Genomic DNA, 11,095 nt, shown 5'->3' with positions numbered 1-11,095 from the left:
TGCCAGCAGGCCCCCACTCATGTCCCATTGCACCCCCAGCCCCCAGCACTGAGGGGCACCTGCCAGCAGGCCTCCTGTTAGGCAGAAACCTGTGCAGTTCCCTCTGGGACCACTGCAAAAAGTTTAAGTCTACAGGAGTTAGCAGCAAACCCAATTGGTAGCAGTCTGAACCACCCAGATTTACCTGGTAGCTGTGGCTGAGCAGTCAGCCTTCTCTCAAGACTAGTTAGGCCATTTTTGGAGTATACAGGATAGGGTAATTTACACAGTAGAACAAGCAGACACTGATCAGAGCTTGGGTGTAAAGATATATAATTACTTATTTAAAAACACATCTATGGAAAACACATTGGCACTAACATGGCAAACAACTTCAATCACAGTTACTATAAGTATATATCAATCCCATAACAATATTTCGACAAGTCTAGGTTCAACGGCACCACTTATTTGCAGACAGAGGTGAATGCTTTAACCTAGATGGCACTCTAGTATTCGTTAGAAAGGGAGAGAAAAAGGCAGGGTATCAAACCAACTCAGAACCAACACTTTTACGAAGCAAATGCAAGGCAAGCAAGGCAGGGTCTAGTGTAGATCACAAAGTTCAGAGGCCAGGCCCACTCGGAGAGAGGCAAGGCGGTATGTCCCAAAAGTATCACAGTGGAAATGCACTTCAAGTCTTTGTAGCAAAACGTCACAGAAAGGTTAGACCAGTTTTAGAACAAAAGTTAAGAAGGTCTGGAGGCGACCCAATGGAAAGGTAAGGTTTTAAGACACCTCACGCTAACCGTTTCAAGGTAAGCCAGGCGGACACAGTACCTTAAGAGTGAAGAGACAGCTCCGGCAGGAGCAGTTGTTCCTGGTGGTGGATGCAAGTCGGGGCTTTGCCAGAAGATGAGAGGATCTCCTCGTCGAGGAAAAGTTGAAGATCTTTGCACCACCAGGGAAGAGACCAGCCGCGGAGTGCTCCGTCACAAGGCACCGCCTTTTGGTCGCGGTACAGTGGTTAGTGGCTATCCGGTTGCCGGGGTGCTCAGCAGAGGCAATTCGACCACTAGACGTCCTGGAAGCGAAGAAAAAGCAAGGGACCGGTTGTTCCCACCAGTCAAGGGAAGAAGACTCTCCAGCAGGGAGATCTCCTCTGTCGTTGGGAAGTGGTGAGTCGGTTCAGCAGGGCTCCACCGGAGAGGTCGTCGTTGCAGGTCAGCTCATCTTTACCCTCGTTGGATTCTTAGGTCCTGTGGCGACTTCTGAAGTTCCAGTCCCAAAAGCCCTGCTTTTATGCAGAAAACCCCCATTCATTCAGCCTAGCTGTCAATCAAACATGCTAAGTGGTGAGCGGGGCGGCTCACCACTCGGGCCAATCACACCAGAGTGCGACATGAGTTGGCAAGGCAACTCAGTCCAGGGTGCCTAAACCCCCTCCCGCACCCCCTGTGGTACCCAGACAAAATGGCACCACTCTGGAGGGCTTCTGTACAGAAGCCCGCCAAAAGTGGAACAAAGGGCTCAACCTTTGGTTCGGAGATTACAGAGGCGAACACATACGCCATTTTAAAAACCGAGTTCTGGCAGAAAATACCAACCGGTGGATTTATTTAAGACAAATAAACCAGCGGTATTTTAGAGACTAATGTGAAAAAGTATTAGCCTCGAACAATGGGAAGAATCCCATAGGAATATATTCGCGGTCGAATATAAAAGTAGTATCCACTGCCACCAGCCAAAACTCGACGAGGGGGGACGGGACAGTGCCCTCCTCGAACAACAGACCCAGGGGTAATCGAATTACCCCTACAAGTACGTCCACAATAGGATGGTTTGTACTGGTTCTGTTAGGTCTAGTAAAGCCAATGGTGACTTTACATGCCCTGGGAGACAGTAGTCAGTCCCAGGGTATGGAGTCTATGGTGGGGGGTCACCTAGGACACCCCAGTGTTACACCACGGAGGGTGTGGTGTAACACACATAGCAAAACACATGAGACCCTATGGAGTAAAAGACCCCATAGCCCATAGAACACATTAACATTCAAAGAAATACCACATTCATGTCAAAGAGTGGGAGGAAAAGAGTCTCACTCTTGGCAGGATGAAAAAAACAAACTCCAGAAATCCAGCAAAGCTGCTGGGGGACTCACTAGGTTAGGAAATTCAGCCTAAACAGAGAAATCTCCCTAACACTCTACCCCCAAAGACTAAGGGACAGGAGGATTTAATCCACTCCTGGATGAATCTCATACCTCTAGTCGATGATATACATCCTAGAGAGACCATCAGCATTTTGGTGGTGACACCCTGACCTGTGCTCAATGGTGAAATCAAACCCTTGCAGGCAGATGGACCATCTCAGTAGTTTTGGGGTTTCCCCTTTCATTTGCATTAACCATCTCAAGGGTTGGTGGTCAGTATGAATGACAAAAATAGAACCATACAAGTATGGCCTAAACTTCTTCAGAGCCCACACGATAGCAAAGCATTCTCTTTCGATTGTCGGCCACCTTGTTTCAGGATCCTTCAGCTTGCGGCTGATGAAGCAAACAGGGTGCTCCCTACCGTTCCCATCCAGTTGGCTGAGTACTGCACCTATTCCTATATTTGAAGCATCTGTCTGCACAATGAAAGTTTGGTGGTAATCAGGAGCTCTGAGTACTGGGGCTTGGCAAAAAGCCTTTTTCAGGTTTTCAAAGGCCTGATTGCACTCCTCGTTCCATCTAACCTTCTTAGGGAATTTTGGAGAGGAGATGACATTCAGGGGATAAGCTATGGTCCCATAGTTCTCAACGAAATTCCTGTAATACCCAGTGAGACCTAAGAAGGCTCTCACCTAGGTCTGAGTAGTAGGTGTTGTCCAATTTTGCACAGCTTCAATCTTACTGAGCAAAGGCCTTATTTCTCCACCTCCTACCTCATGTCCAAGATAGACTACCTTACTCTGTCCAATTTGGCATTTACTCACCTTTATGGTCAGATTGGCTCGTCCAAGAGCCTGCAAAACATCTCTTAGGTGAGTTATATGTTCTTCCCAGGAATTGCTGAACACTGCTATGTCATCCAAGTATGCCATGCAGAAGTCTTCCATCCCATTCAGAACCTGGTTTACCAGCCGTTGAAATGTAGCAGGTGCATTTTTCAATCCAAAAGGCATTATCTTAAACTGGTATAAGCCAGCTGGGGTAGAAAATGCAGTTATCTCCTTGGCATGGTCTGTCAGGGCTATTTGCCAATAGCCTGACCTCAAGTCAAATGTGCTGAGGAACTTGGCTGAACCAAGTCTATCCACCAACTCATCTGTTCTTGGCAAAGGGTGGGCATCAGTCTTGGTGACTGCATTAAGAGCTCTATAATCCACACAGAATTTAAGTTCTTTAGATCCTGCCTATGGTACTAACACAATTGGGCTAGACCATGGACTAGTAGAGGGCTCTATTACCCCGAGATCTTGCTGACCTCACCTTTGATGTGGGTTCTTACACTTTCTGACATTCTGTATCTTCTGCTTTTGACTGGCAGACAGTCACCAGTGACTATGTCATGCTGGCCCCAAGGGGTCAAGCCTGGTGAAAGTGAGAACAGAGAGGCAAACTGATTCAACATAGATTTGCACTCTTCTTGTTGCTCAGTTGTCAGATTTGAAGTTTTTTCGTCTAAAGGTAAGCCTCTGAGGAGATCCGGAGGAGCTTTGCTCTCTTCTTCTTCCTCTGATGATGCTAGAAGCAACGCTCCTACATCAGGTCTCGAGACATACGCTTTGAGTCTGTTGGTGTGGAAGACTGTCGGAGCCTCCTTGGGATTGCCCAAGTCCACCAGATAGTTGACCTCTCCAAGTTTACCCACAACTCTGAAGGGTCTCATCCATTTGTCTTGCAAGGCCCTCTGCCTTGTTGGGATCATAACGAGAACTAGCTGGTCTTGAGTGAACACAACCATGTTAGCCTTTTGATCAAGCCAGTGCTTGACCAATGCTTGTCCAGCTTTCACATTATCACTTGCTTCCGCCATCATGTGTGACATTCTCCTCCAGAGACCTATTACGCAGTCAGTTACACTGACTGGCTTGGGGGAAGGCAAACTCTCCAACCCCTCCTTAATCAGGGCCAATAGACCTCTGACGGGATGACCATAGAGAAGCTCGAAGGGAGAATGACCTACTCCCTCCTCAGGGACTTCTCTATAAGCAAAGAGAAGGCATGGCAGTAGAAGGTCCTGCTTCCCTTTAAGGGGTTCCTCTAAAGCACCTATCATGCTCTTCATGGTTCGGTTGAACTTTCTACCAACCCATTGGTTTGTGGGTGGTAAGCTGTTGAGAACTTGTAAGTAACCCCACAGGTTTTCCACATGGATTTCATGTAGTGGGACATAAAGTTTGACCCTCTGTCAGAGATTACTTCCTTAGGAAACCCGACCCTGGTAAAAATACCAAGGAGAGCCTTAGCCACAGCTGGAGCTGTAACATTCCTCATAGAATTGCCTCAGGATACCTAGTAGCATGGTCTACTACAACAAGTATAAACCTGTTGCCTGAGGAGGTTGGAGGATCAAGGAGACCAACAATGTCAATCCCTACTCTCTCAATAGGGACTCCCACAACTGGGAGAGGCACTAAAGGTGCCACATTCTTGGAGCCAACCTTACCAGAGGTCTGGCAGGTATGGCAGCTCCTGCAGTGTTTTTCTACTTCGGCCCCCATCTTTGGCCAATAAAAGTAGAGAGAGAGCCTTTCCTTAGTCTTCTTGAAACTCAAGTGACCAGCCAAAGGAATCTCGTGGGCTAACTGCAAGAACTGTTGTCTGTTCTCTTGGGGTACTACAAGTCGTTTGTAGTCTCCAGGTTCAGACTCGGTCGGTTCACTGTAGAAGAGGCCATCTTCCCTGTATTTCCCAGGCTCTTGCCCTTCAGCCTGAGCTTCTGCCTGGTGGCGAAGACCTTCCAGAGTTGGATATTCTCTCTGTCCCTTACTGAAGTCTGCCCTATTGGGTCCACCTTCTGCCAGTAAAAACTGCAGCTCAGGATGGTCAACAGGATCCAGATCTCCAATGAGTTCCTGGCCTTCCATTCCTTCCTTCAGAGTCTAATTCTACCACACAGGGTAGTACCACCCTCTCAGCCTCAGCTGGAGGGGGAGTTACGGGTGTAACTGTGGACAACCGAGGGGAAGACCTTGTTGGCTGCACTGAAGTGCTGGCTGCTGGTTTCGGTATAGAAGTTTTAGGTTTCCCTTTCACTTCTGACTTCTTTGAGACAGCAGCTGACAATTCCAGTGTAGCAGGAGTGATATCCTTCTTCATCATCTCCTCGGGAGTACCTCTCATGGTTCTCTCCCTTGCAGGTCTGGTTAGCTCCTTTAACCGTTTACTAGGAGGTCTGGGGGTATGAGACACAACTCCGAGAGTTTTTAAATCGTTACCCAACAGAACTCGTCCTGGTACCTCACTTTGCATGCTGACAGCTATCTTCACAGTCATGTCATTACACTGGATGAGAACTGGTAATTGGGGAAACATCTGCACAGGCCCTCCAGCTAACTTGGTGAGGCGTTTGGGTGCCTTAGCAACATCCTCAGCCTGAAAAAAGATGTGTCCACCACAGTTATGCTGGCCCCAGTGTCCCTAATGGCAGGAGTCTCCTGACCATTCACTTGGACACTGCCCTTATAATACTCTTTAGTATTATCTGGGATAGAATTATAGACGTCTAAATTCTGTTGTTCCCACAAACCCAGAGACACTAAAGAAACACTGGCTGAGACTCCAATGGGTTCATCAGCCAGCAGTAGAAAGTTTCCACTTGCCATTTGGACTTCCTCCTCTGGAGCGAAGGCTGAGGAGACAAGCTTGACCCCTGAAGGTTTACCCTTGCATCTGGGATCTCCTTTCACATGGTCAGTAGAGCCACAAACAAAGTATTTTCCGAATGCTTTCTGGAATGGTGGCTTGTTCTGGCCTCCCTCTGGTTTGGCACCAGAAGGTACACTATTCTCCTGTGGTTTTCCTTGTGGCTTACCCTTATGGTTTTGTTTGGGGCCCTTTTTGGAATTTGCGTTATTAGAATTCTCTTTTGAGTGTTTTTTAGGCTGTTTTCCCTCATCCTTTTTCTGAGTTGCCCCTGAATCCTTATGAGTAGCCCTGTTGGCATCCCACAAGTCAGCAGCCTTAGCTAGCTTCCTGGAGCTTCCTGGAATCCAATTCCTTCGAATCAGCCAAGTGTTGTCTGAGCTCAGGAGAACAGGCATCATAAATAGACTCCAACATAAAAAGATTCTTCATACCCTCATAGGTGTTCACCTTGTAACCCTTAATCCATCCCTCTAAGTTTTTCAATCCTTCACTCACCCAAGTAGCCCAAGGGGTACCATCATGCTTTTTTAGGGATCTAAACCTCTTAAGATACTGGGAAGGGGTCTTCCCAAATCTAGCTATCAAAGCTAGTTTCACACTTTCATACTCTTTCCTATCCTCCTCCCCCAACTCCATTACCACATCAGTTGCAACAGGGGGGAGCCTGTGAGCTGTGATGTTCTGGAGCCCATGATTGTACTCAAACAAACTCAGCCAATCCAACACATCCAACTTTGGTTCATACATACCAATTAATTCCTTAGGCATCCGGAGCCTTTTGGGACTGGAACTTCTAGAGGAGCCAGAGACAGAAGCGTTTCGACAGACAACTTTTTCATTTCTAACTCATGCTTGAGTTCCATTTCTCTGAGCCTAAGAATTTGTTGCATGTGTTTCTGTTCAGTTTGAGTAGTAATCCTTATGAATTCCAAGTCTATTTTCATTTTTTCTAGTTCAAGGACTTGAGGACTTAGTGTGGGACCTGCTTTTACCCCATAGGGTCTTTTACCCCATAGGGTCTCATATGTTTTTCTATGTGTGTTACACCGCACCCTCCGTGCCGTAGCACTGGGGCGTCCTAGTGGACCTCCATCATAGACTCCATACCCGGGGACTGACAACTGTCTCCCCGGGCATGTAAAGTCACGATTGGCTTTACTAGACCTAAATTTACTAACAGAACTAGTACAAACCATCCTATTGTGGACGTACTAGTAGGGGTAATTTGATTACTCCTGGGTCTGTTATTCGAGGGGGCACTGTCCCGTCCCCCCTCGTCGAGTTTTGGCTGGTGGCAGTGGAAACTACTTGTTATATTCGACGCTGAATATAACTCTATGGGATTCTTCCCATTGTTGGAGGTTAATACTTTTTCTCGTTAATCTCTAACATACCACTGGTTTATTTATCTTAAATAAATCTATCGGTTGGTATTTTCTGCCAGAACCCGGTTTTTAAAATGACGTCTGTGTCCGTCTCTGTGACTCCTAAACCAAAGGTTGAGCCCTTTGTTCCACTTTTGGCGGGCCTCTACACAGAGGCCCTCCAAAGTGGTGCCATTCTGTCTGGGTACCACAGGAGGTGTGGGAGGGGGTTTTAGGCACCCTGGACTGAGTTGCCTTGCCAACTCAAGTCGCACTCTGGTGTGATTGGCCCAAGTAGTGAGCCAACCCGCTCACCACTTAGCGTGTTTTGAGTGACAGCTAGGCTGAATGAATGGGGGTTTTCTGCATAAAAGCAGGGGTTTTGGGACTGGATCTTCAGAAGTCGCCACAGGACCTAAGAATCCGACAAGGGTAAAGCTGAGCCGACCTGCAACGATGACACCTCCGGTGGAGCCCTGCTGAACCGACTCACCACTTCCCAACGACAGCGGAGATCTCCCTGCCGGAGAGTCTTCTTCCCCTGACTGGTGGGAACAACCAGTCCCCTTTGCTTTTTCTTCGTTCCAGGACGTAGTGGTCGAATTGCCTGTGCAGAGCACCCCGGCAACTGGATAGCCACTACCCCTGTACCGCGACCAAAACGTGGTGCCTTGTGACGGAGCACTCCGCGGCTGGTCTCTTCCCTGGTGGTGCAACGATCTGCAACTTTCCTTCGACGACGAGATCATCTCTTCTCTTGGCAAAGACCCGACGTGCATCCACCACCAGGAACAACTGCCCCCGCCGGAGCTGTCCCTCCACCGTACCGTGTCCGCCTGGCTTCCCTTTTGTCGGATAGAGTGAGGTGTCTTAATCCTCGCCTCTCCATTGGGTCGCCTCCAAGCTTTCTTAACTTTCTGTTCTGAACTAGTCCACCCTTTCGAGAACAATTTGGAACAAAGACTGGAAGTGCATTTCTGCTGTGATACTTTTTGGGACTTATCGCCTTGCCTCTCTCTGAGTGGGCCTGGCCTCTGAACTTGGCGATCTACAGTCGACCCTGCCTTACTTGCCTTGCATTTGTTCGTAAAAGTGTTGGTACCGAGTTGATTTCATAACCTGCCTCCTTTTCTCTCCCGTCCTAACTAAATACTAGAGTGTCATCTAGGTTAAAGCATTCACCTCTGTCTGCAAATAAGTGGTGCCGTTGAACCTAGACTTGTCGAGCTATTGTTACGGGGATTGATTTTTCTTATAGTAATTGTGCTTGAAGTGTTTACCGTATTAGTGCCAGTGTGTTTTCATAGATGTGTTTTTATAAATAAATAACTATATATCTTTACACCGAAGCCTTGTTCCGTGTTTGCTTGTTCTACTGTGTAAATTGCCCTATCTTGTTGTCGGAATCGGGAACTACCACCCCTGAAAAACTCCTCACCTGACTCCTTAGAGGAATCCTCCTGGGTAGATGTCTTTGGTCTTCTTCTCCCCTCCTTCTTGATCTCCTGCGGTTCTTCGTCCGTCTTGGTGCTCTTCCTTCCCTTTTTGTCCTTCTTACGCTCGTAGAGATAGGGACGAGCTCCGCTTGAGGCCACCCTGACAGTGGTGGGAACAAGCTGTCAGGTGGACCCAGGGGAGCCAGTCCCGTTACGCCAGGGAAAAAGCCAGTGATGGCAGAAAAAACCCTGTTAGATGGCGAGTCCTTGCTGGCAGGGAGTGTGTCAGAAGTGGAAGAGGCCGGTGAATGGTATGCTGCAATGGTACTTGAATCCAAGTATCACCAGACGAGAATTGCAACAAGGAAACCTACAGCGGAGGCTGCACACGAGCAGTCAAGAGGGAAGGTAAGGCAATACTGCATGTAAGTGAGAGAGGAAGAGAGGGAAGGCTGGTACAGGAGAGAGAGAGAGAGAGAGGAGAACGAGAGAACGAACAGAAGCGGGAGCGAGCAATGAAGAGAGAGAGAGGGGAATAGTAAGGGAGAGCGAGCGGGAGCAAAAAGCGGGTGAACAAGAGTAAGGAATCAAACGCCAGGGAGATAGTCCAAGGAAAGCAAAGCGGAGGCTGCACGAGAGCAGTCAGGCGATACTGCAGGTAAGAGTGAGAGAGGGAGAGAGAAAGAGCAAACAAAAGCGGGAGCGAGCAAGGAAGGGGAAGAGAGAGAGATAGTACAGGAGAGCGAGCGGGAGCAAAAGCGGGTGAACAGGAGTAAGGGATCAAGCGCCAGGGAGAAAGAGAACATAAGCCGGAGTGCAATCGCAAAGGGGCGCGAAGGAAAGCTTTAAGGTACGGAACCCCGTACAACAGGAAAGAGCCGAGAAACAGGGAAAGCTGAAGCGGGCTGAGTACTAGGTAGATAGTAACAAAGGTCCAAGCTCAAGGAGCGGCACTGCAAGCGTAGTTAGCAAAAGGCTGACAATGCGAGTTGCAACGCACAGCGTTATGGGCGTGGCTACCTTTTAAAGGAAAAGGACCAAAAAGACTAGAACGGTAAGGACCGCAAGGTAACTAAGTAAGCCTCCATCTTTTCCACAGTGTCCAGGGTCGCGTTGTGACAGTATGCCCCCTTCTCATCTGGGATCCCCCGGGCTTACCCGGATGAAGGCGGTGAAATAGACGTAACAAGCGAGAGGCATGGATGTGACTTCTAGGTTCCCAGGTACGCTCTGCAGTGGAGTACCCCTTCCAATGTACCAGGTACTGAACTGTACCATGTCTGTAGCGAGAATCCACCAGCCTCTCCACCTCGTATTCCTCAGGTTCTGGAAAATCGGGAATTGAAGAGCGTGGCACTGTCCGACCATGCGGATCTGATAGGTAGGCCTTGAGAAGGGACGAGTGGAACACAGGATGGATGCGCTTCATACTGTGAGGAAGTTTCAGTCGAAAGGCCACCGGATTGATCTGTGCAGAAATGGGGAAAGGCCCAATGAATCTGGCAGAAAACTTTCCTGGGTGTAACCAGCGTGGCAAGAATTTAGTAGACAACCAGACTTTAGTGCCAACAGTCCATTTGGGGTTTTGAGATCTGTTCCTGTCCGCGTACTTCTTTTGGAGCTCCCTGCTAGTCTCCAAGTTCTTCTTAGCCTCCCCTTGTATACATTTTAGTTCACTAAGCCTTTGGTCAACCGCTGGGACAGCAGTCGAAGGTATACCGACCAAGGGGATATGCATGGGATGAAAGCCATAGGAGAAAAAGAATGGACTAGTTCCTAGGGAAGAGTGAACTGTATTATTGTAGGCGAATTCCGCTGTGGAGAGAAAAGACTTCCAACTCTCCTGTTCTTGAGCACATAAACAATGAAGGTATTGTTCTAACGTGGAGTTCAGACGCTCAGTTTGTCCGTTGCTTTGGGGGTGATAACCAGAAGAGAGAGCTCTACTGATTCCCAGAGTCCTGCACAGTGTAGACCAGAAACGAGAAGTGAATTGGGAGCCTCTGTCGGAAACAATTGTTTGGTGTAGACCGTGAAGCCTCACCACGTCTCTCAGAAAAACCTCAGCTAATTCTGGAGCCGAAGGTAGGCCAGGTAGAGGAGAAAAGGGTGCCATCTTACTCACGGAATCCACGGTAACCATGATGGCGGTAGCACCCATAGAGAGAGGAAGGTCCACAATAAAATCAGTAGAAATGTGTTCCCAAGGACGTGCTGGCAAATGTCCTTGTTGAAGGAGACCCAAAGGGCGATGCATAGAGGGCTTACTGGAGGCGCAAATAGGACAGGCGGCTACATAAGCCTTGACATCCTTGGATAAAGTGGGCCACCAGAAATACCTTGATACCAAATTGGTCGTGGCTCCTTGCCCCTTGTGGCCAGCAGAAGGTAGATCGTGACACCAAGACATTGCTTGAATTTGAAGCTCTTTAGACGGAAGGAACAGGGTGTCCTTGTAG

This window comes from Ambystoma mexicanum, chromosome 6p (genome assembly GCF_040938575.1).
Source record: "Ambystoma mexicanum isolate Mex_15411 chromosome 6p, UKY_AmexF1_1, whole genome shotgun sequence".
Classification (NCBI taxonomy): domain Eukaryota; kingdom Metazoa; phylum Chordata; class Amphibia; order Caudata; family Ambystomatidae; genus Ambystoma; species Ambystoma mexicanum.
Note: the sequence above shows the minus strand (reverse complement) of the source record.